Here is a 26,942-nt window from a genome sequence, read left to right on the forward strand (position 1 = left end):
GGGGTGCTGAAGTAGCTCACATTCATGATGCCACCTCACAGCGAGGCACTTTAACGCATATTGCCATTTGGAGATTGACTTAGCAATTTTTTTTTTCTATAAATTGAAAATTAAAGTCAGAATTTAAAGTCCCAGTCCTTAACCCTAAAACCAGTCTCTCAGCATCTGCACGTGTGAAACCCATATGTCCCTTACTGCATCTTTTACCCGGTGCATTTGCACACTATTGTATGATTCCAGATTTCCACTTGCAGATATAATCCACCGAGACCCGCTGCTAAAATTTTGTAAATGTGAAATGCTCTGTCATGCTCGCCGTGTTTAACATCTTATGAACAGACTTGCAACCCGGCCGCCTGTCTGCTTCACTGTCTGTACTCCACCTCGGGAGATGGGGATTAGAGGCCTTGGAGGACTGACTGTATGGATGGTGTATGAATAACTTGGAGAAGAGGTGACAGACGGGACAGATCGCGTCTCATCACCAGTAAAGCCTCGGGGCTCCCATAGGGGACCAGTGCATCACACAGAGAGCTACATAAAGGGCCGCTGCAGACGAAGGCCTGGTCAAGGCCTAAGCTATAGAAGCCCTGACATCTGGCTTTCTTCTATGCTTCACCGCCAACCTGCTACCCCAGTCTGGCAGCTATATGCACTTCATTATTGTGCCTTAATGCGCTCTTGAATCACAGTCAAAATTTCCGTCCTGATGTGTGTTTTTTTGCCAATTTCAATGTATTGGATATGAGGTATCTGCCATAAGATATCAAGTAAAGTATACCATCATAAAGTATATAATGCCTTCAGCTTCATTATATTGCCCATTTAAGTACAAAATGTACAATGTGTGTTGCATTTTGGCCAACAAACTGTAATGATAAAATTGTGATGAAACAATAAAGGCAGGCTCAATCATTTTGAGGGGAAGATACACAGCAGGTGGTACGAAAAGCTCTGACAGAACCCCTGATTTGTGCAGAATTGTGTTGCTTAAAGGATATGGCCACCAGATGCCCATTTGGATGAAAATCTAGGTTTCTGTCTAATCTGTCAATTTCGGAAGCCAAAAACGTGTCGGCTTCATAAGCAATGCAGGAAACTTTGGTGCGAACACTGTTCCTGAACACTTTTTTACTTTACTTTATTGAGAATTGTCATGTGTTTACACTTTTTTATGATTACAATTATATTATATTAATCTAATTTACAAATATCGTGCCATACGTTTTGTTTTTTTCTAGGAATAGTTGGTTGCCTTTGTGCTGGGTGCACAGGACCTCAGCAGTCCTCGGAACATAGCCATAGATGGCAGTGTTTTGCCTTATTTTTGTCAGCTCACAGCTCTGTGGCTATGCAGAAATATAAAAAAAAGGTTTATGTGGGATAGGTTTTCTGAGTCTACATTTTAATATTTTATTTGACAGTTATGTCTTGTATTCTCTAAACTGCATTAGGTACATTTGTTATATGAATTAAACAATTCATCTAAAACAAAGTATTTTAACACGATACATTCAGCGCCTCATACTGTGTGTGTCTTCTTACACTTTTAAATGCATCTAAATCAGATCATGCACATGACTTGCAACATTTTTCCACTTTTTTCTTAAATGTATTTTTAAGCTTCCCATCTGGCACAGTGACCTGTTTTAGTTTAAATACGTTTAAATGAACATTGTATCAAATTTCCATTTTTTATGATTTTATATTTTGCCGATAATTATGGGAGTTATGTGCCAAATTACAAGTGATCTTCACAGCACGTCACATTTTCCTTTATTCACAGATATTATATAAGAATATTATTTAACAAGAGTCATAATTGTCGCAATGTAGGATGGGAAATTATAAAATAGAAAAACAATAAGAAGGTGAACCTGAAATGTAGGATTTCCTGATGCATTTCTGTGAAAATAACAAACATATAGATTTTCTTTTTTTATTTGCCAGCTTCTATAAGATTTGTTGACAAGTTGTACTTGAATGAATCTTCTTCAAACAACAGAGTATTTCCTTGGTCTTTTGCTCCGACTGGGCCAAGGTCGGTTATATATTCGACTGAAATCATAAAATGACACTTGAGATAAACAGAATGTTTACCCTCCCCATGTGAGCTGAGTCTGATATGTAAATACAGCCTTATTCTTTCATCAAATTTGCATTTACCCTCTTAACCAAACACTACAGGGCTCCAATTCAAACAGCACTAATGATGGCTGGCCCTTTATGACCGATTGCCGTATCGGCGAAAAAGGGGAAGAGCAATTTAGCCTGGAATGAAAGGAGTAAAGCATAGTAGCTATCTGTGAGTGGCTGGCAATAATTGGATCAACTTTGCAGAGAAATGGATGTGTTTTGATGCTCTAGTGGCTGACTGGCAATCGGCTGGCTTTTCGCCTATTTATCATTCCCCTTTTATCTACTGCTGCCAGACCTTTCCACAGCCTCCATTCCAGGGCCGGCTAATCAAACAACTTTTTAATAAGACTAAACGGCATCTCCACAGCCAGAGAACAGAGCAGGGCTTCACAGCACAGGGAGGAGAATCTTGGGATGAATATCAATTAACACTCTGACATGCTGTGTTTCCTGCGATGAGAAGTTTGACACAGTATCAGGAAGATTCTGCTGACTTTGTTTGCTGCCTTCAGATCTGTCAGGCCAGCAGTGATTCACGAGGCCACAGCCTGGACACGCAGGGTCAGCAGGAAAAAGGACTCCACTTATATGGACTTTTTTAGCTGGACGTCTTCCAGAGCTGCAGCTGAATTCACAACTGTGCTGCTGACATCTTTGAAATCATCTGCCTTTCTTCTGCCTTTTCAATCATGGAATAATCTTAGACCTTGAGTGAACGCCAGTACTCACCAAGACTCACAAAACTTCAATTTATTTTCTTCAAAATTAGGCCATTTTACAAAAATGTACAACATTACCGATAAGACATGATATTGCTTGCGCTCGTTCAGCACGACTCTCTGGTCACTAATGTGTGCCGGACTCTCGCAGAATTATGGCTGCTTGAACAGACAGCACTAACAGTGAGAAGGTTCAAGGTGCGCTCAAAAGCAAGCCTGGTCTGTTTTCGCTCCTTGTCGCCGGATAAAATTGATGCCTCGCAGCCCACCGCAAGCTCACCAGCTGCTGCTTGTCCATGCGGCTATAGAGAAGTTAACAAGCTCGCAACAAAACAAGTGACAAAATGCAACAAAGGGAAGCAGGGGAGTGAACTGGGCCTAACGGGGCTGTCTTTAAGGAGGATCTCCCTGTTGGTCCCCTACCACCAAAGAAGGGCAGGGCAGAAAAAAGGGGGACCTTGATTCGAGTCCCTGCTAGGTAACTGAGGGTCTTATGTTTGGAATGCGTCTCCCTACGCCTGTGATATCCCACCCTGCGAGTCCTCTGGCCATAGTTCACACAATTTGTCTTTGTTGCCAATGCCTCAATTATGTATCTCCTTTTGAGATAACAACAAAAAGAAAAAAGATGTGGTGCCCTTGGAAGGGAACAACAAACTGACATTTTGAGTGTGCCTGTCAAATTGCTATCTAATTGTTGCAGGGCTGCAGGGGGAGCTGATATCTGCTTTTCTCTCGCCGCCGGCTGCCGGACCTGCCGTTCACAAAGCCCGGGGATGCCACACACATTCTGTTTGTTCTACATGAGCAAACAGATTGTAAACTGGCTGATAATTTTTGTACTGACAATGTCATTTACGGCTGTCAGCCTTTTGTCTGCTCTGTTTGCTTTATTCAAATATGAACCGAGTGGACCTCCCCTCCACCGCTCACTTCTGCATTAAAATCACATCAATTCACTTCCATTTTGTCTTATCTGAAATTCATTGGAGGCAATCACTTGGTTGAATGCCCTGCCGTTGCCATGGAGACCAAAGGTCCCGTGTGGACTTCAGAAGGATTAGGAACTTGTAAGATTTAAGTCTTGAAGTACACAGTTGCTTTGTTGTGACTCCCTTTGATTTGAAGAAGAAGAATTTGCCTTTTCTAACTTTGGACTGAGGTGAAATAAATCTGTATATATATTAGCATCATCTGGCAAGAGTGATAAATATTCATCCAGTCGCCTTTGCACTGATTTATCCCTACATTTACCAATCTGTTTAAAAGGCACTCCTATAGCTATTTGCCTGACCCTAATCTGCATTCATATGGCATGAGGATTCAACAATGCACTACTCCGAAAATGACATTTTATTCCTGCACCGCTCTGCTTAATTTGTCAAGCGGCCATCTTTGTGCCGATACTATGACAGTCCAAGTGGCATGCAGCGCCGGGTGCCCTGTGGCACCTCTCCGCCGCGCCGGGGGACAATAACTCCAGCTCAGCGAAACGACCAGGGGTGCTCTCTGGGCGCTCGCCTCCCGGGGCGTCTCGCTCCGCTCCTGAGGCATCTCCCCCCACTCTTTGTTCGCCAAGGTCAGGGCACAAAGTGCTGAGTTATTCACATCAAACTGTCTGGCTGGAAGCGGCTGCAGATGTTACTGTTTTTGTGTTTGGTTTTGTCCCCTCGGTCCGTCTTTTCTCTCTCCCCCTGCATCTTGTCAGCTCCGGCTGCCAGGGCGCTTGGCGTGTGAGTTTTTTAAAAGCTGAAAAAACGTGGCCAGTGAAAGAGGAGTTGAGGCCTTGGCTCCTGCACCTCGTGAATTGTGTTTTTTTTCTTTCTTTGCCTTCACAGCCAAAAGTACAAAGTAAACAGTCTGAAGTAAATGGATTCATTTTTTGTTGCGCCAGGCAGTTTGTGCACAACATAGAGCTGCTTCTTTTTGTCCTCTTAACCATCAATGCTAACATCTATTATCCTACCCCTTTATTGTCGGCCATGACAGGCGGTTTTCAGAACTTAATGCATTCCTAATATGTTCTCCACTTTCTCACAAAGGTTAAGAACAAAAGAAATCTTTTGAAAAGTGTGTACATTTGACCTAACAAAAGGATAGCCTAGATCAAAACACTGAATAACGTTCCTTAAACACGCTGTAGATGTATGGAGTCATTTGCATCTCATTTCCTTATTGAATTGCACCGCACACACTGGCTATTTGGTTGTTGGTAAGACAGCCAAAGGCATAGCGGAGATGCCTGGAGACTGTATTTGAATGCAGTGTTTCATGTTGACAAATGGTGTAAACATTACTGACAATATATTTGGAAAAAGTGCATTTATTAGTGGGCTTTTGTGTGCTTATATTCTGTGTTGTTGTTTTTTTACAAATTTAAAAAGCATTTTTTTAAGTAAGAATATGTTTTATATGAACATTTTAGGAAGAACATTTAACGCATAATCATTATTCAGCAACCCCTCTTTTCGCACAGACACTTTAGCAATACGTCAATAATTTTTTAGTGCCACTTCAACACTGTGAAATTTGAGAGGTAAACAAAAGTTCTCTCTACTGGCAGGGTGTCACCTGGAGCATCTAAACAATCAATGCACATTTGCAACTTGGTATTTACCTGGTGTTGACATCAATGGCAGCCCTTTAAATTAAGGTCATTTTGTCAGATATTGCATGACATTACACATGGCATTTTGGAAGGATAACTAGACGCTGAATATAAAGTATAGGCTGCTATTTCACTTTCACGCTGGGTCAACCTCGAATCCTGTTTGTAAATAATAGAACATTAATATTAAAATACATTCATGAATAAATGTCTGTGTTAGAGGAAAGCATTTAGTACAACGGCAAACATCTAACTGCTTGCTAGGCTTGGATTTGAAATGTCCTGAATCTAAATCCAGGTAAGTTAACATCACTTGTTTTGTCATTAACTAGACATTTCTCCGCCTACAGTAGAACATTGCAGATCTCACAAAGATTCGCCTCTGGAAAAGGTTTTGACAGAGTCTTGCTGCTGCCTGTCGAGACACTATTTCATCTATGGAAGGAGGATTATTCGCAAATACCAGCCCCAGTTTGAACAAAAGAAGCTGATGATGGCAAATTAGGCTTGGGCTTTTTTTTGTTGAGAAAAAGAAGAGAAACCTCTAAAGTCTAACTTGGTGGTCCCCATTTATTCATAATGATATATTCACCTGCAGTTTACATGATTACAGAAGGGAAGGATCAAAGTGGCAGTAATGGACAGTTAAAGCTTCGTTTTCTTCAATGGATCATGCACCTTGAACAAGCCTTTTACTGAGTTAAAAGCTTCAGAGTAGACATGATAAAATGGCATGGGTTACACTTTGGTCAAGGACACATCTCAGTGGTTCGTTGACAGTCTTTATTGTGCCAAGAGGGAATGGGAAATCAATGGAACTGACCTGTCCAATCCAGTGTACCTATAGGCTGACTGAGGTCACTGTCAGGAAAGATCTGGCTCAGCAGAGTACACAGAAACTTTAAAAGGTCCCTGGGGACATTTTAAACTTAATGGAGATATGGCACATCAATATTGCGCCTGTAGTCCTACTTAAATGCAACCAGATTTCTATATAATGGCAAAGAGCGCACAAGTAGATCAAAGATAAGGATCTGACAATGTGTCCAGCCTGATCAGCTTTATCTGCTCTGTGTTGCAGCTCAGAGCTGCTGCCGCCGCCGCTAGCTGCTGCACAGTTGGCCGCGCTATTGATCTCAGTGTGGCTAAAGACACTTCATGTACCCTGAAAGACTGCTACACAAAGCGGTGACATTGATAGGGCCACACTGAGGTGGGTCTTTTTGTCCCTGCCTGTGTGTGGGACTAGGGACTAAAGATGGGGGTGGGGGCAGTGCCTTGAGCTGACCCACACAGGACAACATCTAAACTTCAAGCAACTCAGAAGCTGCTTAGGGGTTAAACTGAAATGTTGGGTTGTCTTTTAATCTGTCAAACACTTTTTTCTTTTTGACTCATTTGAAGTCATCACATTCGTACGAGGACTAATCCAGTTAATCTTCTTTGTTGTCTAGACATGCCGAAGCCTCGAATTTTATATTTAAAAAAATGTAATAGATATTGTGTATTATCAACCACCTAAACGTCTAACTGAAGTTCTGCCAAGTTCAACTCTCACAGTGTCAGTGATGTTTGTACATTTAGTTAGGACTAAAGGGTTAAACCTTTCTTTGTACACTCTCTGAAAGGGAAAGTCAGTTTGCTAAGCAATGGCTGTCGACAAGGCTGCCTTTCGTCGTCACACACAAGTAGCCTACATGTAGCCACATGAGACTCATGCCTGCACATCTGGCCTTTATTTTCCTAGCTAAGGAGTATCTAAACAGTGCTGAATCAAAAAACCTCTTAGTTGTTTTAGGCCCAGGTGAAAGCAATGGCGGTAGCCTAACGAGGAATTTTTCATCGCACGCCGATTTGTGCCTTCCCCGCATTCCATGCCTAACATATCCCTGTCGTTTGTGGGCACTTGCTTTTATTGTTTTTCCAAAAGGAGTCCATTTTGATAGGATTAGTCCTTGCTAGGAGCCTTGTTGTAGCAGACTTAGTTTATCCACATGTAGGAGCTGTATTGTGCTGTTGTGAAAGAGCCGTGGCCACCCAGATTTCTGGAGTTGCAGGGGATGACTCTGCAGGCAAGGCGTGACTGATGCGCCTCCCACGGGAGAACAACAACTTCCGAAAGGCAAGTGGGTAATTGATTCGGTGCTTTGTAAATAGATCATGGCTAATTGGGCATACCATGAGTGGCCAAATCAACTAAAGTACAGAATGTGTCCACAAAAGTCCAAACTATCAAGAGGTCTCGATGAATATACCCTTTGCCAACTGATAAAGAGAGCGCTGTTCTTTTTCTTACTGTGGCTGAAGGTGGAGCATGAGACATGTTGTGAGACAGTGTGATACCACGGCTGACCTCCGACCTTTTCATCTTCCTTTATGTCAGGGGCGGCCTCTTGCTGCCATGGAACTGCAGAAAAACATTTACAACCTCTGGAAAAATGAAGCCAGGTCTTCTTTTTTTGAGTCGTCATTGTAAAAGTACATCATTTTATATTTGGCATTCGCATCTTAACCCTAAATACTGAAATGAATCTATCTCTATCCCATTGAAGCCACTGGTATCTAGCTATTGCTGTAGTACAGCTTTGCGTCAGGATTATGCCATAGTATTACATTCAGCTTTTTGTTTTTCTTTCGCATTTCAATGCCATCCTCCACCATTTACAATGCTCTGGCATTTCACTTCAGTGGCACATAGGGTGTCCCTAATTAGATCATAATGCTGATCTGTTGTCCTGATTAGCATTGAACAGCATGTATTATCAGATTACTGTGATAGCCCACCTTTGGATTAAGACGAGGTCCACGCTCATTGTGCTCTCTTGCTGGGAAGAAAGAAGGGGGTGTGGGTTGGCCGAGGATTAAGTCCGATGCCGCCTTTGTATGCAGGAAATACCACTTTATCAGGGAGGGCTGTGTCGAGCCGCAGGGTCCAGCAATGAGAAGGGGGGGACGGGCTGCTCTTTCAGGGGAGGCAGTCTTCTGTACCCTGGCCTCTCTTCCAGGCCCCAGCCTCCTTTGTGGAGGCCCAGTGACCAGCGAGGCGCACAAGGGATGACACACCCCAATCTGGCATGTTTACACAGGGAAATAATCACTAATTTTGGAATAATCATGCCTCCCGCTGACCAAGACTAATTGAATGGTGGCATGCCATGGAGGCCCTGGACCAGCTTTGCGCTGCTTCCACCATGTCAATGGTGTTTGGCCAGGCAGCTCAGAGTGATTGATCCCCAGGGCCAGAACACAACATGGAGCTGTGAACACAGAAAGGCGGAGCAGAAAGATATATAAACATAATTAGTCATGAATATGCCTCCATACCCCTGCTGTGATGATCCTGAGATTTTAGGATTGAGGAATGTTGGATTACCCATCAGTGCTATTTAGACAAGTTGGATGCATTGTGGCACACAGGGATAGTCCGAGGAAATATGTGACCCAGCCTAACCCTCTCCAGAAATCCAAATTTCATATATAGAGATTGCCTATTCATAACAGCTGAGAGCATTTGCATTTCTTCATTATATCATGATGCTTCAATGTTATTGCCAGCTTTAGAAAAGAAAGAACCATCCCTTGCCAATAACTGGGTCATTCCTGTTGACATTTTTCCCAGCATGCGCCCTTTTGAGCACCCATAATATCAATGAGTTCAGACTCAGAGAAGGAGGATTTAAGAAGTTCATTCCATCATACTGCTGACAGACAAGGTGTAATTGTATCCCTCAGTTATTTTACCATTGAGCCAATTCACTGAAACTGAAAGGGAAGCTTTGAATGAAGTAATGGAAAAATTTCAATCCATCTTTTTTCTCACTGACAACCCTTCCCTCTCTTAGACGCAGCTTAATGCAACAAAAGAGGCTGATGCATGTGTTTCATGCTTTGTTTGGTATTTTTTCGAGGGAAAAATGCCTCTAGGTTTGGATTATTATGAGTGAGAGCAAAAGTTCAACGTGGAACAAAGCCAAAGAACGTCATATAAAATATAAAACTCAAAATGGTTGCTGCTGACAGCTTTTATGTAGTACCCCGTAAAGTAAAATACATTAAGGTCCCATTACAACATTGATTATGAAACTTTAATGATGCAATTTTAGGCTAAGGGTGGGAAAACAGCATTACATAAGTTAAACAGGTGAAAATATGAACTACATATTATCCCTATCAAGTGGGAAACAAGCATGTTATGCATAGTATATATGATTATTACTTCAATTACCCCTGCATTAATTTCTTGACTTAACGTGCAACAAAAGACACCATCAAATTCTAAAGCTGAAATGTATTGTAAAAATTCGAATTTAACGTCAGCCAATAAACACATTCAATTTATATGTGCTTTAAAATATTTTCCTAAACAGAATTGCCATAAATGTTCTAACACATGCACACACACATAACGTATAGAGAAAGCTGAATGGCTGATATCAAGGTTCCCATCTGCTGTCAGATCAATATTTTGTGCAAGCCTTGTAGGCCTGTCTGTTTACCCTAGGCATCTGTGCCTAGCATACCAACCCAGCGCAATGTTTGAGCATGTGACTGTGTAATAATGGCAGATAGGGGAACTAATAGCCACTGCAATATCTGTAGCTTGACCCAGTGTGCCTCTCCCTAATTGATCTATAGATTAACATCAGACACATCAGTCAGGGGTTAACCTTTTCTGTTGCTGCACTGTCTTTGCTGTGGATTATCAAGCAATTGGAAGGCTGACAGCGACCGGTTAGAAGGAAGATATCCACAGTCTTCCTTGTAATGTCTTTCAAAGGAAAGGTGAAGGGAAAATAGCTAAAGTGGTAAACCCACATTAATAAAACAGCAAAAAAAGATCTGCTATATGAACTAATTATTAAATGTTTTGCATTTTTAGTCGTTTATTCCACAAGTTGCAGATAGAAATGATATCCTCAAACAATCTTCCTTCTTGGTCCGGGTCTTAAAGCAATCTTCCTCCTCTGTGGCTTCTCACAAAGTGTCTTTTTCATTGGCGCAGACACACTGAGGTCAGGGCAGTCCAGCCTCACGGTTCCCTTGCCCTATATGTACACTTGGTCTGGCTATGTAAACTTTGACATGTGGGTGTCAATCTCTCCCATATTTACCATGGGCTTTATCAGACCATGATTAGTTTTCCGAGCAAATTTGGAGGTAAAAAGGAAAACACCACTAGCAGTGTAAGCCAACACTGCGTGTGCCACTGTTGGGCACTGCATATTTACAAGGGTCCTGCTTGTTTTGTTAAGGCTTTCTCTGTAGCTACATGTCAACTTAGGGCTTTTGGAAGAAGCATGGGGTTTATCAACAAGCAAGAAAAGGATGTGTGCACACACACACCGTCCACCCTGGCAGGTTCATGTTTGTTAGCTGTGCCGGCCCCCCACTTGTACTGTAAATACTTATCTGCCAGTAGGTGTCAACAATAGGATTTCTAGTGAAAGCATCTGAATATCATCAAGGAGTTTGCCCAGAACCTCTTGAACAAATAAATAATGGAAGGACTTGAGGAAGTTCATAATGCGCAAAAAAAGAAGAAGAGATAAATGACTCTATATTAAAACAGGACAGATGGGATTATTTTCATTTATTACATTAGCAAAACAATGGCGTAGGACATCCTAAGATTGAACTTGATAGGATTATATTTGTGGACACTGGTCAATGACATACGAGGGCCCTAAGTGTTTGCCTCAAACAAATGGTCCCCACTAAACGTGTACTCAAGCCAGAGTAAATTTGATTGCGGTGAATGGAGAGGGGAGGGGTGGCTCGGCCATTCCTGTAAACACTGGAGAAAGAGAAACATTTGCTATAACACGGATAAAGCAAAGATGATAATAGCATGCAAATGTTGGCAGATGCAACAAAGCAGTTTGCTTTTATGGACCTTGAAGAGTCCTCGTAGAATAATGACACTGACCTTAGTGTGTACGCTGGAGTAGCACTGCTGCCGACTTGTAATGATGTCAGGAAGGGAAGGTTTCTTTGAACACATTTTCAACACTAAAGCCTTTTCAATGAACAATAGTGTGAATCTTTTATTATACACAGGAGGTTAGTTTGCAGCCCTTCAGAACCCAACTATAATCCAGAGTCCACTCTCCTTGTCCATGTACAATCTAAAAACCATTGACAGATCTTATCAAAAGTTATTAATATTGAATTTGGACTTCTTCATTCCCATGTTAAAGTCCAGCCCGGACCAATCCCGTTATTTGCTGCATTGCACCATGGTAACCGAGGGAATGCTTGGTCTCTGTTTAATAAACGTGGTCGGACCGGAGCGAAGGTTCCCGTATTGACCACTCAGAAAGAGATTAAATGCTGGTGACATTTCCGAGGTGGAATTTGCAATTTCCACAAATATGAGGGCGTCCTCGAGCCCAGCATGACAGCACATAAAATCAATACAAATAACCTGAATCCCTAATACCTTGATCCCTGTTAGTGGAGGGATGCATTACAACTAAGACACTGGGAAGTGGAAGACACACCCTCCATAACCCCCCCGACCACCACCACCAGGCTCACTGCTGATTCCTATCGACTGTCTCTAGGCCAAACACAGACGCAATAACAATTAGGTGGGACACCCAATTCTCTCCCTCTCACACAAATACACACCTATGTCGGAGACACACACATATCCCTAAATTCACCTTAAAAATGGGAGAAACAAGACGTTTTTGTTCTGATTTTGTAGCTTTCTAAGGTTCAAACGTATTGATATATAAGAAGAGCAGCCATTAGAAACTATTAAATGCCACACAACATGATTTAGAAAGCCAACATAAACATTCCTATTGATATTCACACTGAGGAAAAGATATCTTTGGGAACACATTGGCCACACCCGTTGTGAGTCATCACACCAGGCAGGATTAGTGGGCTTACCCCAGACTTAGCCGAGGAGAGACACTGAAAAGAACACAGCTCTCATTCTTTATATCCTCTTTTCTGTCTGTTGCAAGAGCCAAAATTGTGGGGGGATTTTAAAAGGTGTGCTGCACCGTACAGCAGCTACTGGGCAGGGTCTAGCTGACACTGGAACTTTGGGAGTTTGTATTCACTAAGCTCCCACAGAAGGGCAGGTGAGGCGAGGCAGGTGGTTCTTTTACTGCTTAGAGAGCAGTTGGCTCCTCTTCAAAGCAGGCGCCTGTAAATGTCACACCACTTTGAGTCTACATGGAGCGCTCATAAACAAAAGGGATACAACTGTGAGGCACAGAAGTTGTGAAATGTACCCTTATCAAGAGCTTTAAGTCCTTCTGTGATAGCTTTAAAGAGCTAGAAGTGACTGCTATTCATTTTTTGGATCACATACAGTCGCATAGGTGTTTACAATTTGTTGGATGTTGTAGGGCTATCAGGCTGAGCTGCGTTGCTTCATTTCCTGCAGATTGTGATATGGCTTCATTACCTTTCTATGGAGGTGGTAACAGTGCACCTGCCGTCTCCACTTCCTGTGTCTGACCCCAGCTAGCAGAGCTCCTCCCAGTCAGCGCTGTCGTCTGCGTACAGGTGGTGGAGGTGCGGACCCTGGGGCGCTAACAGATCCACACGCTGGCAAATGGCTCTCATAATGACTGTGTTTTTATTTAGGATTAGCTGAAGCTTACTCTTCCAATACAGGCATAAGGAGGCTGTTTCAAAATCGTCCTTAAAGGGGCACTCCAACAGTTGTACACAGAAACACACTGAGAGGAGCTATCCAAGATGGAAATAATAACCCAATTCTTCTTGAATTATGGGAAATGTAGTATAGCCTGGTTTAGGAGCTTCACTTATACCAGGAACTAAAAGATTGTAAGTGCTGCTGCTGCTTTGTTTTCAACCATTCTTTAACTTTTTTTGTAACAACATGAATTATTTGTACTGCACTCAGTGAGTCATAGCTTTTGCCAAGGAGCCAGCACATAATTTATGTGTTTGTTTAGCGTAATGCATTTTATGGTTACACGCCAAATGTCAAAACCAAAAAGGAAGTTTACTGCCAATAAATGTTTTTTTAATGTTGGCAAAGTGGAACTAATGACCTTATAGTTGAGTTGGTTCAACATGCAACTTTATTTAAGCATTTATTCTACACAAAACAGCATTATATATAAATAGTTCTTTATAATAGGCAAGTATGTCAAAACTAAAACTAGTTGGTGAAAAACAAAATGCTTCATGCTAAAAAGTACACAATATGCATTTGCTTTGGTATAAGTATAGAAAGTGAATATGAGGTAAATCTGGTTTCTTTAGTTTAAAATACAATTGATTTAATCAGCTACACTAACACACAGAGTAACACAGACTCATAAGCGTCCCATTTTCGGAGCGTGGTCCTTTATCCTTCCCTCGTGCACTCTTTCCTCATATGCGCAAACGAACACCACATATTTATGTGAGTTGTTTTTTTTTCCGACCCCCCGAGATGAGGGATCACTGATGGATGTGAGAACCTGAGAGCTGGCTTTTAAAGCTCGCCTGTCAGGAGGCATTACTGCTCCGCGTTGTGCAGGAGGACAGTTGGAATCCTTCAGCACTGATATCTTAATCTGCGTCTTTCAGGAGTGCGACTCCTGATGAAGTGGTCACTAGAAAAGGAGGTTAGGGGAAGAAAGGTGGGGGCTGCAGGGAATCCAGGTGACCTGTGACGTTCACCGGGCAGGTAAATCAAGACATGCCTGGACACAGCGACTCATTACTACTCTTCTTTTTCTTTTTTTAAGCCAGAAACCTTAGCTTTTACCCCCCATTGGAGCAGAGTGTTTGCAGGAGAAGGGTTTTAAAAGCTGTGCCCCTGTTAAAGCTGCCATCATCATTACGCTAAGGGGTTGAACTGTGGCGGCGTAATGTGTGTACCGAGTTACTCCGTCTGTTTGAAGGGCCCTCAGCAGAAGTGTGTCTGCTGTTGACACTCCCCATTTAATATTGTTTGAATTTTTCATCAAGATCCCAAGCCCTGTTACAAGAGCCCTTTGTTTTCCGACTTGTTTGTACATTCTTTGTGTGTGTGTCTGTGTGTGTGTGTGTCTGTGTGTGTGTGTGTGTGTGTGTGTGTGTGTGTGTGTGTGTGTGTGTGTGTGTGTGTGTGTGTGTGTGTGTGTGTGTGTGTGTGTGTGTGTGTGTGTGTGTGTGTGTGTGTGTGTGTGTGTGTGTGTGTGTGTGTGTGTGTGTGTGTGTGTGTGTGTGTGTGTGTGTGTGTGTGTGTGTGTGTGTGTGTGTGTGTGTGTGTGTGTGTGTGTGTGTGTGTGTGTGTGTGTGTGTGTGTATGGGTGTGTGTTTGCAGAGACTTTATCGTCCTTTGTTTAGTTTGAAATGTAACAAACTAAGAATAACTTTACATGTCACTTTACACATTCTTTAGTCAATTATTCCAGCAGTTTTACTCCTCTATTTTCTTCACCAGGTATTGTCCATCCTGAAGGTCTTTGGGGGGGGATTCCTAACTCTTGACTGGACATCCAGCTGCAGACATGCCCTGCCTGTACCCGTCTCCTCCAGCATGCTTTGTGCAGGGGACCCTGACTGCAGCCTTGAATGCAGGTCACCGCAGGTTACTGACAAAGCTCTGTGAAAGGGTAGTTTTGTGTGTGTGCCTGAAAGAAGTGCACGTGATTAAAAATAGCCTGCCCTCCTGTCAATGCATCGCCATTAAAAACAGCTGGGCCGGGCTGCTGCCTGCATTCAACCACGTGAAAGTTGATTCTCCCTTTGTGGCGCTATCTTGTCACAACTCCCCCTTTACTGCCGCCCTTTGTTGGCTGCTTTGTGCAAACGCCATCACGGAGGCAAAGTCAGCCTCATAAAAAGAGTTCATTTTGGATTCACTGGCCTCCGATGAACACTGGGAACTTTCCTTTTTGTGCCCCCTTCCATAAATTGCCACTCACTCACCGGGCCCTGTCAGTCTGTCTGAAAAGATTCTTTATGAAGCATTTCCTACTTCTTCCCTTCGACACGTTTTGTCAATTCACCCATGTAGGTAATCAGTCTAATCGCACTCGGCTCATTTTCAGGCTGCCAGGATACTCAGCCACAATGCATCATGGGCGCTCCACTCATTTAATTTATGCGAATAAAGGCGGGGGCAGAATTAAAACAAACCTATTTTATATTGTTCTGACAGCGATAGATTTTGATGAATCAACTTCAATCTCATCTTGTTGTCAGATGATCTTGTGAGTCCATGACAGTGTTTTTATTCCGCTGTCAGTTATGACACATTCAAGCTTTCATTGGCTTTAGGATGAGTCCGCTGAGTCTACAGGTAAAAGTAAACACGCAGGATCCCACCCATGGAGCAGCTGTCAGGGCCTTCAATGAATCAGCCTCTACCTGGGCAAGCAGGCGCTCCAGGGGTTAATGGAAGAGGAGGAGGAAGGTCTCGTCTGCGCGGCACATCCTCTTCTGTCAGATGTGGTGCTTTCAGGAAGCCCTCCTTTACCAGGCTTGTCATTTCCCAACCACCCCTTATTGTTCCACCGCCTCTCTCCCTCTCCCTCTTTCTCTCCCCTGGGCCTTCTCTTCACTCCGTCCAAGACCTTTTCTGATGCCAAGAGAACACACACAAGCAAGCAGCAACATGCACCCTCACACCGACACACGCTCATAGAGGCACACACACACAGGAGCAGGACAAGACTGAAAAGGAGACACACACACACACACACACACACACACACACACACACAATCAGAAAGTCTCTAAAGAGGCTTTCTTATCTTATCAGTATTGTCATCGCTCTATCAACCACAGCCAATCCTCTTGTCTGATTGCCCGGTGACTCCCTCTAAAGAAGGTAGATTTTATACTAACAAGCGCAATTTAGTGGAGAGTTGGAATAAAACAAAACTTAAAAATGACATTCTAATCAAAGAGTATACTATACAGATGCACACTTAACATTTAATTAAAAGAGAAGTGTCTTGTGGGCCCATTTGGGGACAGGTACATGGTGTGTGGGTGTTTTTTTGTGTTGAAGATGAGTTTCATTTTGTGTTTTATTGCCCCTTAGGATTTATTTCAGTTAAAGAAACCCTTTAATTTAAATAACTTTATATTATGATTTACATCTTAGTTGTTGCTGCCTTATGTCTTATAAGCCTATACCAGCTGTCTACCACATTTAAATAGTAATACACTAATCAATAAATCAATCAATATACTTATTTTAATTTATTTTAATATGAAAAACAAATACTCTCCATGAAGCCCATACTTTGTATATGCATATATACTCACATAATAAACCAGTGGCATTGAAAAAGTTGACATATTTTGTCAAGATATACGATTTTCACTTCCCAATGTCGTGTCCAGAACAATCACTGATTGGGATATTATTGCAATAATGGACAGAGTATTGTTTTAAATCATAACTATAACACACTTTTTCCCTTAAAATGTCATTTTAATTAAATACATTTATTTATTTCTTATTTTGCATTTCATCAATGTATTATTTTATTTTTTAAATGGAGGTGCTAGATTATCAACATGTGTGTATTACTAACTGGAAATCCAAATTAAATGTTTAAATATCATGGTTATCTATGGTACTTAGTGACACAGTCCAAATAAATTGTATTTAAAGCCATCACATTCATTATTCAAGAAAGTACAAATCAACATTCCTCATCATGAATCACTTTTGTTATAACATCCTAGTACTTTTCTTCATCCTGATGAAAGGAGAGTGTGGTATGATGACTTCACAAACATACAGGATACAACCATCAATATGTGTGTTGTAAAAGATACAACTTATCCCAATATTAAGCATAATAAAGCTTTATAAGGGGTTGAAGCCAGTACAGAAGGTGGTATCTGTAATAATCCGAGGATATGTGTTTTACAGAAAGTGTTGCAAACTCCTCCTCTCATCCTGCTCATTTTCTCCCTCGCGTTGCGCTCTTTTGTTCGTCTCTGTCTGCTTTAGCCTCTGCTGCTGCTGATGGAAGGGATTGTCTGGTTTTATTAATATGACAGGTGAGCCTGCCCAGCTGCTACCTGTGTGTGTGTGTGTGTGTGTGTGTGTGTGTGTGTGTGTGTGTGTGTGTGTGTGTGTGTGTGTGTGTGTGTGTGTGTGTGTGTGTGTGTGTGTGTGTGTGTGTGTGTGTGTGTGTGTGTGTGTGTGTGTGTGTGTGTGTGTGTGTGTGTGTGTGTGTGTGTGTGTGTGTGTGTGTGTGTGTGTTCTATGTGTGCCAAAAAGCAGCAGCTGTCTCATACACGCAAAGCACACATGGTCTCATATGAACCCGTTCACACAGGCATTATTGTGGCATATAGACTTTTTATTTTATCGCATGATTTAAATCCGTTTACAAGATGCTCCGATCTGAAGTACATCTTCCTGTGAAACTGGGGACAACACTGCACAGATGCTCGCCACACTGGAACCATATTTGTGTGTTATTACCCTCATATATTACCACTTTGTTTACTTCCTGGGTAATTTTCACTGCCCCTTCGAGATGGCCGTAATATCCCTGTTCTTGTATATACACTTTATGATTTGACTCATATGTTGGGGTTCAATACATCCATATTGACTCAGGTAATTGAACACGAGGGAAACAGGCTGTATTCATATAAGAGGCAGTGAGACCATTCGCTGAATAGAGGGTTATTGCAACCGCGGCGAGGAGCTTTAGCAGTTGGAGGCGTCAGGCTGTATGTCTGTCATTGACTGCAGTTCAGGCGTGAAGATGGCAGCACAGAGGTCTTCCACCTGAGCAGATTGTGTTCCGAGTCGCTCCATTACCTGAGTGGACCACCTTTGTCTTATAGCTCCAAGTGGAAAATGAATACACACTAGGCGTCACAGGAGTGTGTGTTTGTGGGTCGGTTGTTTTCGTTTTTTTGGAAGGGTGAAGGTCGAGAACATTGTTGAAGTTTTCTGGTTATACGCCTTTCTTTATGGGAAAGCAACATCTGCTCTTTGGTTACCTTCAACTGATCGTATCATAAGAAGATCATGAGGCTAGGAGATATGAGGAAAGTATACCAAGGGGTTTTTCTAGAAAAATATAGTATGAGGGCAATACTGTGCCTCTGATCTTGTAGAAGATATATCAATTCTGGCGAGAACATGCCGCCCGTTTACAAGATGGCGCCGCGGACGTAAACAACGCGACATCTGAGCTCCGTTAACAACAAAGCTGTCCATGCCATCTGACGGTCTATTTGACACGATTTTCATATTTTTGGACCAATTATACCAGAAATATTGTGTTCTGGCATCACTTTAAAATGTTATGGGGAAATCGCTATTTTGGTATGACGCTGAAAGTAACGGGCCCCTACACACGGCGGCGTGCGTTGTCGCTTGCAGGCGGGGGGGGCTGAAACTCGACCAACAACCAATCACATGAATCTCCCGCCCCACACACACAAGCACGCGGTTTGATTGGCTGGAGCTTGTACTGGCATATGATTCGATTGGCTGACGCCTCCGTCGAGGCGGCAAAAGTAGAACATTGCTCTACTTTTGCAGCGAGCACCGCAAGAGAAGCTACGCTTTGCTCCCACAATGCAGTTCAGCGAATCGTGACGTCACACCATTCAAAGTGAATGGGCAGAAGCGGCAACGCACGCCGCCGTGTGTAGGGGCCGTTAGCACAGAGCCCCTGTTACCTGGTTTATAACAATATTGCGATAATAATTATACGGTACTTCCGTTAAATGACAATTATTGAAGTTCTGCTTTTATGCTGTATTCAGTATACTGCGTAATTACAGTTTAGTCATGCTTGCTGAATAAATAAATAAAGACTTGGGGGAAGTTTATTAGAAATTGAAATATTGAACTGGAAGCTGCCAATTAAAATAAATATATTAAAAACATTACAGTTTTCTTCTGATCCTCTTTTTTGATAACAAATAATAATCTTTGAATACAATAACCAAACTTATGCAATGTTTATCATGCAAGTTGACATCACAATAAAATTGTTATTTTAAACAATATATTTAGCAGCACAACAAATACTGTAGATTTAACTGCTGCCTGTCACATGGCTTACAAATCAATACCTTCAGAGCTTTCAAATCCTCTAAACGTAGACATTTTTTAAAAGTCTTTAGCATATCATTACAATTAAACGACAGAAGTTACTAGATGCCCGCTCTCCAAACGGGAGGCAGGTATATTTTATTATCGTTCTGGGGAGTGGACAGGCTGGCTGATGGGACAGAGATAGTGCCGGCCCACTTAGTGAACAGAGTCTGGGGACAGGGCCGTCCCTGCACTGACCCGTGACCGCCAGCACTGGCTGCTGGGTAATCTGTCAGCCCTAGCACGCTGTCATTACGTTTTTATCACTCTTCATAAAAGAAGAAGGTTAACTTTGAAGGACCTTTCTCTCAAATCTGAGATCTTAAATCACATGATGGAACTTTTTGTTGACTACCATGTCAATCAAATCACTACTAATCCTTGTAGAAATACCTTGATATGTTGCGAAATAAGAGAAAAATATAACACTTGAGAAAACAAATTCAAAGAAAAGTTTGGATACAGGCCAGCTCGATCTTTTTCTTGATCGGCCAATTTCTAAAAGAAGCAGGTAGCACAAAGGTCCCTCCACTCGAGGAGGCCATTACTCATCAGCTACGCTTTCCATCGAAGTTGAATATTACTTTTTTTCTAGGTGTGGGCCTGTCAAAAGACAAGGTTAATGCAGTGCATTGCTGCTTAAAGCACACTTTGCTCTTTTCAAAATGTTACCATTGTGCCTGGCCAGATCAAAAGGGCCTTTGAACATGTCGCTGTGTTCAATGAGCTTTCATGTCTTACCTCATTACTGGAAAAACTTTTCTTTGGTTGAGCCGAGGTCTGAGCGGAGTTTGGTCAGACAATGGGGCTGGACGACTTTCGGCGTAACACAATGAGGAGGCAACAAAGATGTTGTCTCAAATCCCTCTCGAGATGTTTGGGCCCCCACACTTTACTGTGGCCAACAGGCCTGTGCATTACAGTAAGACCCCTAAAAAGTGAGGATTTGTAACTCCTCTGATCAGACTCAGCTCACGTCCAGCAGAAGCTAAATCCCAGAACAGGGGGTGGGATGAGCTGCCCATTTAAACTCTCTCTGTTAGTCCCTGAAAGAATGCTTTAAGTTAATTAAACGTAAGAAAATGTACATTTGAAAAGACTGCACGTTTTTAAAGTTCTTTAAAGACAACATTTCAAATAAAACACGACACCTTTGGTTTGAAAATAAATATTTTATTCATGCAATTTATACAACGTTTTTTTATTTCTAAGAAAGTTCTAACATTTCGTGCCAGGGCACCAATATTCTTTCCAATCATTTTTTGGCAATAGAGCAAACAGAGCCCTGAGTGAATCCTTGAGTATACACACCCCTCCCTGGCTCCAAAAGTCAGAAAACCCAGACAGAAGTGGCGTTTTTACCCATCAGTAGCGGGGCTTTGAAGAAACCACTTCTGACCGTCTTCTTTCTCCATCTTTCCATCACTTCTTCTCTCACACACCTTTTCCTCTTCTTTAATTTCTCTCTGTTTATGCCCATATTTATTTTCCAGTCACTCTTTAGCAGCCTTCATTTTTCTGCATCTATCGTTCTCCCTTTTACAACTTAATTTCCTCTCCTGTTGATGTTTGTTTTAAAACGTTTTTTATCATCTTCCAGCGATAATCTCGGCTTTATAGGCGCAGGTAATTGCAGAGTGTGAAACCAACTGGAGACAATATAAATATTTGAGTGATTTAGGGGGAGAAAAAAAACTGTTCCTGTGACCTGGGTTGAGTAGAAAATTGAAAATGAAATAAACTGCTCCATTTGTGAATTTTCCATCCTGATAATTTGTTTTCCTTTCTTTGGAGAAGTCAGCCAATAAGAGCCAAGCTTTTGTTCCTGTTATCACACACTGTTCATTTGTCCCCCAGCCGGAAAGCCATGTTAAGATAACGACATCCTATCATCTGATTGTCTTATCAAAGTTGAGCTACACAGCCCCCCGCCCCCCTCCCCCAGCCACTGTGAACAATCAGTCAGCCTGGTGAAAAGGTTAAGTGCTCCAAACACCTCCTTTTGACTTTGTTGTCAACATTTAGAAAGCAAAAGTAAAGTGTTTATTACCCATATTTAAGTTGTATTTGTCACTTTGAGGTGTTTCAACTCACCATGGCTCATGTGTACCAATACTCAAGCCCTGTTTAATGTTCTTACGGCCTCCTCTCTGCATTTCAAGTGCAAGAGTGTGCAACCCTTAAACAGCATCTGACACCAGGGTCAGTGGAATTGCCCCACTTGAACTAAAAGACATTTAGTTTGGTTTGGAAAGTGAAAACCTCCAACACCATTAATTTGTTTGCCCTCCCACTAGTCGTGACCACAGCAAATGCCATCACCTCAAAGAAGTGGTCGCCCTTCCTCACTTTTATTTGTTTGTTTCTGTGGAGGGTGTGAGAAGTTGTGCTGTGGTGGACGTTGGACTTGTATTGGCAGGGGGGGGGGTCTCTCTGGAAGTAAAGCTTTGCAAGGAGAAAGCTATAGGGTGCTAGCAAACAAGTTAGCTAGCGACAGAGAGCGGGCAGTGGGGGGTGGAGGTGGTGATAGTGTTGGGAGGGGTGGGGATTCATTTAGCCAGGCATAGCTGCTCTTGTTTGTGGTTGTCCCTGACAGCGTCGGCAACGCTGCTCCAAAGCACCTGTGTTTGCTCACTAGCTTTCCCCCAATCTGCTCGAAAAATGCTGTGAGCATGTCACATGGTGGCCAGATAGCCTGGGCACCATGGGAATACAAAAGCCGGGGCTTTTAGAACAGTTAATCATTAATGGAGGCCTCTCTTTTGTTCCCATTCAGCTCCACGCTGACAGAGGCTTTGATATTACATATGGCAGACAGGTCAGACGTAGATATAGCCAAGTACATCGACGGGGAAGTACTTTCGGGTCGCTCGATGCAGGGCGATGAAAGTAGACGGAAATCAGTATTGGAAAAGTGTCCTTCAGCGTTGGCCATGTCCATCTGTAAAGAGAGGGCAATATTACATAACATTGTATGTTGTTTCAGAATATAATAAGCTTTTAACTGGTCGAGGTTAGTTGCTACGTAACATTAATATCTCAACAAGTTTGCTTGATAACACTGGAAGTCAGAAGTTCCAAACAAAGTTGGAATAATTACGGCTATATGTCGATTAAAAACATCACTATAGTCACTGATTGGCAGGATGGCAATAAGTATTCCCCAGTATGAGAGGCCACTTTACCGATCCCACAATTAATTAACATGCCCTAATCTCAGTTTGCTCTCCATCTTGAACTGTCAATGAAAAGTCCAGGACTCATTTCACGCCTGTCAAAGTGGGCTATAGAACAGGAGGAAGAAAAAAAGATTGCATGAACTTGCTTTCACAAAGCAGGCTCGAATTTATCTAGAGGGGAGATTAAGTTTACACAGCCACATTCTTATAAAGCACTAAAAGGCTCGGAGACAAACTCTTATGTGCCGTTTAACTCAGCATGCCAATGGTTCTTTATTGAAAGTTAGTCATGACCCCGCACTAACCCCCGCCCCCCCCCCAGGCCAAATAATACTGTATGGGAGTTGGAGAGGAGGTGAGATCACAAACATTTACGGCTGAAAATGAAGCAAAAGAGGAGGCAAAGTGGCCACTCAACGCAGGATGCTTGGTGCGCCGGGAGTCAATCATTAACGTAGCACTTTTAGATAGAGTACGAGTCAAAAGATAAATGAAGGTTGTGTTTCAGGGAACGAAGTAAAGCTCCGACTTAGGTGCTTTAGCAAACATACCAGCCCACACATAAGTTTCTTTGAGACGTTTTAGTGGTCCTGTTCTCATGTCAGAGTCTCACTTAGACAATATGTTCTCAAGCTGGCCAACAATAGCCAAATGACTCAGGTATGTGTTTGTGTTAGCGTCAATAAAGCACTTCCTGAAAACTATGGAAACCTCTCTGCCTCTTAACCTTTCCAATGTCAAATAAAACTCACAATCTTTGTATACTTCCTTGTTCTTTTATTTAATAACCCATTTCTTTAAATTGTTATCTATAAGATAACATGCCCACAAAATAAAACAAACTCCCTAAATTGATTAGCATTTTCTCATATTGAAATCTATTTTTCTGTTATTTCTGCAGAGATTTGACCAAAAAATAAAAACATTTGATACCCTCGTCATATGTGAGCGTCACACAGCATAAATCTTTCCCCCCTTACATTCAGCTTGACTTCACTGCAGTGTGTTTATTTGCTAACCCTGGTCACCGACGATAAGGGCCATTGGTGTCCCCAAACCGTAGCTTGCAATCTCTCTTCGTGACAACAACGCCCATGCTTCGACCAACACGTTTGCACTGTGCAGCCCACAATAAGGGGAAAATAAAGAAGAAAACATAGGTGCTAATAAATCCTCTTTCTCTGCTATAAGGAAATAAATTAGGTTGAACGCAGTCAAAGGATGGGCTTAACAAGTGCATGCTTGAAACAAAAGTTCCTGTTTCAGGAGGGAAGGTGCATGGGTGATGGATGGCTTGGCAAACATAGTTGACATACCTGGCCAATGCCATGGGCCGGTCACAACCCAGGACTGAGAGGGACATTGTGTGAGTGTTTGAGTGAGTGTGTGTGTGCTCTTCAGCAGCTATCCCTCTTCCCTCTGAGGCTTCCTCTCCCTCCTCTCTTCCACTCAGGCCGTGGGGATCACTTCAGTCAGCAGAGCCCTGTTTGACATAGACACAGCCTCCATATAAATCCCATCCTTCTATTTATTTGATGTGCAGTTCTACTAGGACGCCTTCGATCCGTCCTCAGGGAGCCCGCATCTCAAAACACTCAAATAGTCTGGGTGTGGCGATAAGCACGGGGCTGGAATTATACTCCCAAATTCCCAAATCCTTGTAGAGCATTGTTCCGTAGCGTTTAAGACACACACACGGGAAGACAACTGCCTTATAGGGACTGGGCAATTATTGTAAATTCGATTTTATATCCTTTAATGTTTTTACTTCAATTTAGATTTTTTATATGTGGATATATAGAGGGGAAAAATGTGTGGATGAGTGCAGTTTGGAGCGTGGGAGACGGGTCAGTGCAGTCTGGTGGATGAGTGGTAGACCTTTATGGGGAACACCCAGGAATGTTTAGTTAACTCGTCCGTCGCATTCAAGCATGTGTGTCAAAGGTGTTTACAGGGTGTTGACATTCACACATTGGCAGAGAGGTAAAGTGAATGGTGCAGCCATGTCTGGCTGAGCTGGGCCCTGAAAGCGTTCAAAAAAACGAATATGGAACGTGGCCTTGTAGTCAAAAAAGCAGGAACCGTGGCATTTAAATAAATAGGCTGAAAACACTGCTGCAATTTACTTCTCCTATTCATTTTAATTTTATTTATGCAAGAAAATGCACTTTGTTTTTGCAGCAGCATTTTCAGCTCAACGGCACTAAAATAAAAATATCTTTCACACTGCCATACAAATTATTTTTATTTTAAATCATGAAATATGTATTTTAAAGAGCACATTTGAATGTTTTAAAAAAAATGTATATAATAGCTTGTTGCTTTTATTTTTCAGATTAATGGTTTGTCAAATAGTTATTAAATCATTCATTCAAATATATAATGATAATAAAATGTTTAGATCTACATATTTAGCTTCATTTATGTTTTCTATTATAATTTCATTTGAAAATGTATTATTCGTTTGTATCTTTGTTTTGTATATTATAAAAGCAGTTGTGTTTTTCATTCACTTTAATGCAGCCTACGAGGTTTGTATTGCTGTTACTTTAAATTGACAGAATTGCATGACAATTCATAATTAGTTGGTTCATTAATATTAGCCAAGCAAAATGCTTCTTCTTTTTACGGCAACATATTGTGTATAATTACTTAGACAATTAGATATCAAATTTTTAAGTTATGCACAAATTAAATTAATCAAATCAAATAAGACACTAATTTAAAAATGCAATAAAATATGTTAGTCTCAAGTCTTTCTTAATTATTTTCCTTTTAATAACCATCTACCCTTTTTGTAATTCAGATATTTTAGTTTTTGTGGTTAAAATGCAAACATAGTATAATTACTCTGGTTGTAAATGTCAAGATGTGGAACAACATGTGGAACCACTAGTAAAACGAGCCTGATAATGTGTGGTTTAATTTCCATTTTATCTGATGGCTTAGCAATAAAACACAATTATCAAGTCATATATCCACTCGTTGTAAAAAGGGCAAACACCAGATATGTAAATATAGATGTTTAACGGTTTAAAAACTGCAACTATAAATCACATTTCTAAATTGATGTTAAACACAGTTTGCACTTTGTAAATAGGATTTCCCATATTTAATACTCATTTATTATTTTGTTTGTGTTTTTGTAGATAAACAATGAAGCCTCTCGTATTTTTATCCAAAATGGATATTTTAAACTATTTAAATATTTTTAGGCAGACAAATAGAAAAAAAAGTGTTGTTATTTAATCATTCCTAATTTTGAAAAATATATGTAAACCTCACAGTACATTTGTCTGAAGTATCCCAACCAATACACAAATATATATGCAAAAATGAAATATTGAGTCTATCTCTTTTAATTAAAAATGTCAAACAGCAAAAAAAGCCAAAAACCCAATCACTGTCCTTTTCCGTAGAGGCTTTTCTTTCCTAATGCCAGCAAGCACAAGTCTGTCTGTCAGTCTGTCTTTACGACCACCCACTGAGAGCTGTGGTCCATGAATAGAACAGCTACAACCAGCTCCATACTGACCTACAGGTGACCGAACCCCTAACCTGAAAAAGTGCCGGTACGTCCAATCACTTTAGGTCACATTTAGCATCTGAGCCGTGCTACAGGTATCACTCAGACTGCCTTTGTTTAAGGTAATTGGAGGGGTGTTGTAAGTTTCCTACAGTATGACTCACACAGCTCTTTTCTCCACCCATGAATGCTAGAAGATTGTAGGTCACAGTAAACTTAAAAACGAAGTCCTCTCAACTCATAAATTACACGGCCACCGACAACCTTAAGCACTGTTGAAATGCCTCGCACAGGGCTTTATTTCAGCGTTGGTGGAGCGTGAAGCTGAGAACACCACCCCACAAGGAGCTGGGCTCTCACAGGCAAAAAAAAGATTTATCTTGCCGTACCTGCGTTCTGACATGCTGGCAAAACGCTGGTGGTGCACCAAAAAAGGTGGATGTGAAAACAAGCACTTACTGTTCCTTAATGATGTTGCTCTTTGAGGCTTCCGTAACGGGTCATACTTTTCTTTTTGTACGAGTGTGTGTGTGTGTGTGTGTGTGTGTGTGTGTGTGTGTGTGTGTGTGTGTGTGTGTGTGTGTGTGTGTGTGTGTGTGTGTGTGTGTGTGTGTGTGTGTGTGTGTGTGTGTGTGTGTGTGTGTGTGTGTGTGTGTGTGTGTGTGTGTGTGTGTGTGTGTGTGTGTGTGTGTGTGTGTGTGTGAGATTCGGGCCC

At 41.8% G+C, this 26,942-nt stretch overlaps 1 long non-coding RNA gene across 1 annotated transcript in view; it reads right to left on the reverse strand.

Annotated features, from left to right (window-relative positions):
• Positions 1-20,674: 20,674 nt before the first annotated feature.
• Positions 20,675-26,942, reverse strand: part of LOC307046628 — a 9,719-nt gene continuing 3,451 nt past the window's right edge. Inside the window, exon 3 of the long non-coding RNA XR_013810162.1 lies at positions 20,675-22,463. This is a non-coding gene — a long non-coding RNA (uncharacterized lncRNA). The remainder of the gene's footprint in view (positions 22,464-26,942) is intronic.

This window comes from Notothenia rossii (assembly GCF_949606895.1).
Source record: "Notothenia rossii genome assembly, chromosome: 7".
NCBI lineage: Eukaryota > Metazoa > Chordata > Actinopteri > Perciformes > Nototheniidae > Notothenia > Notothenia rossii.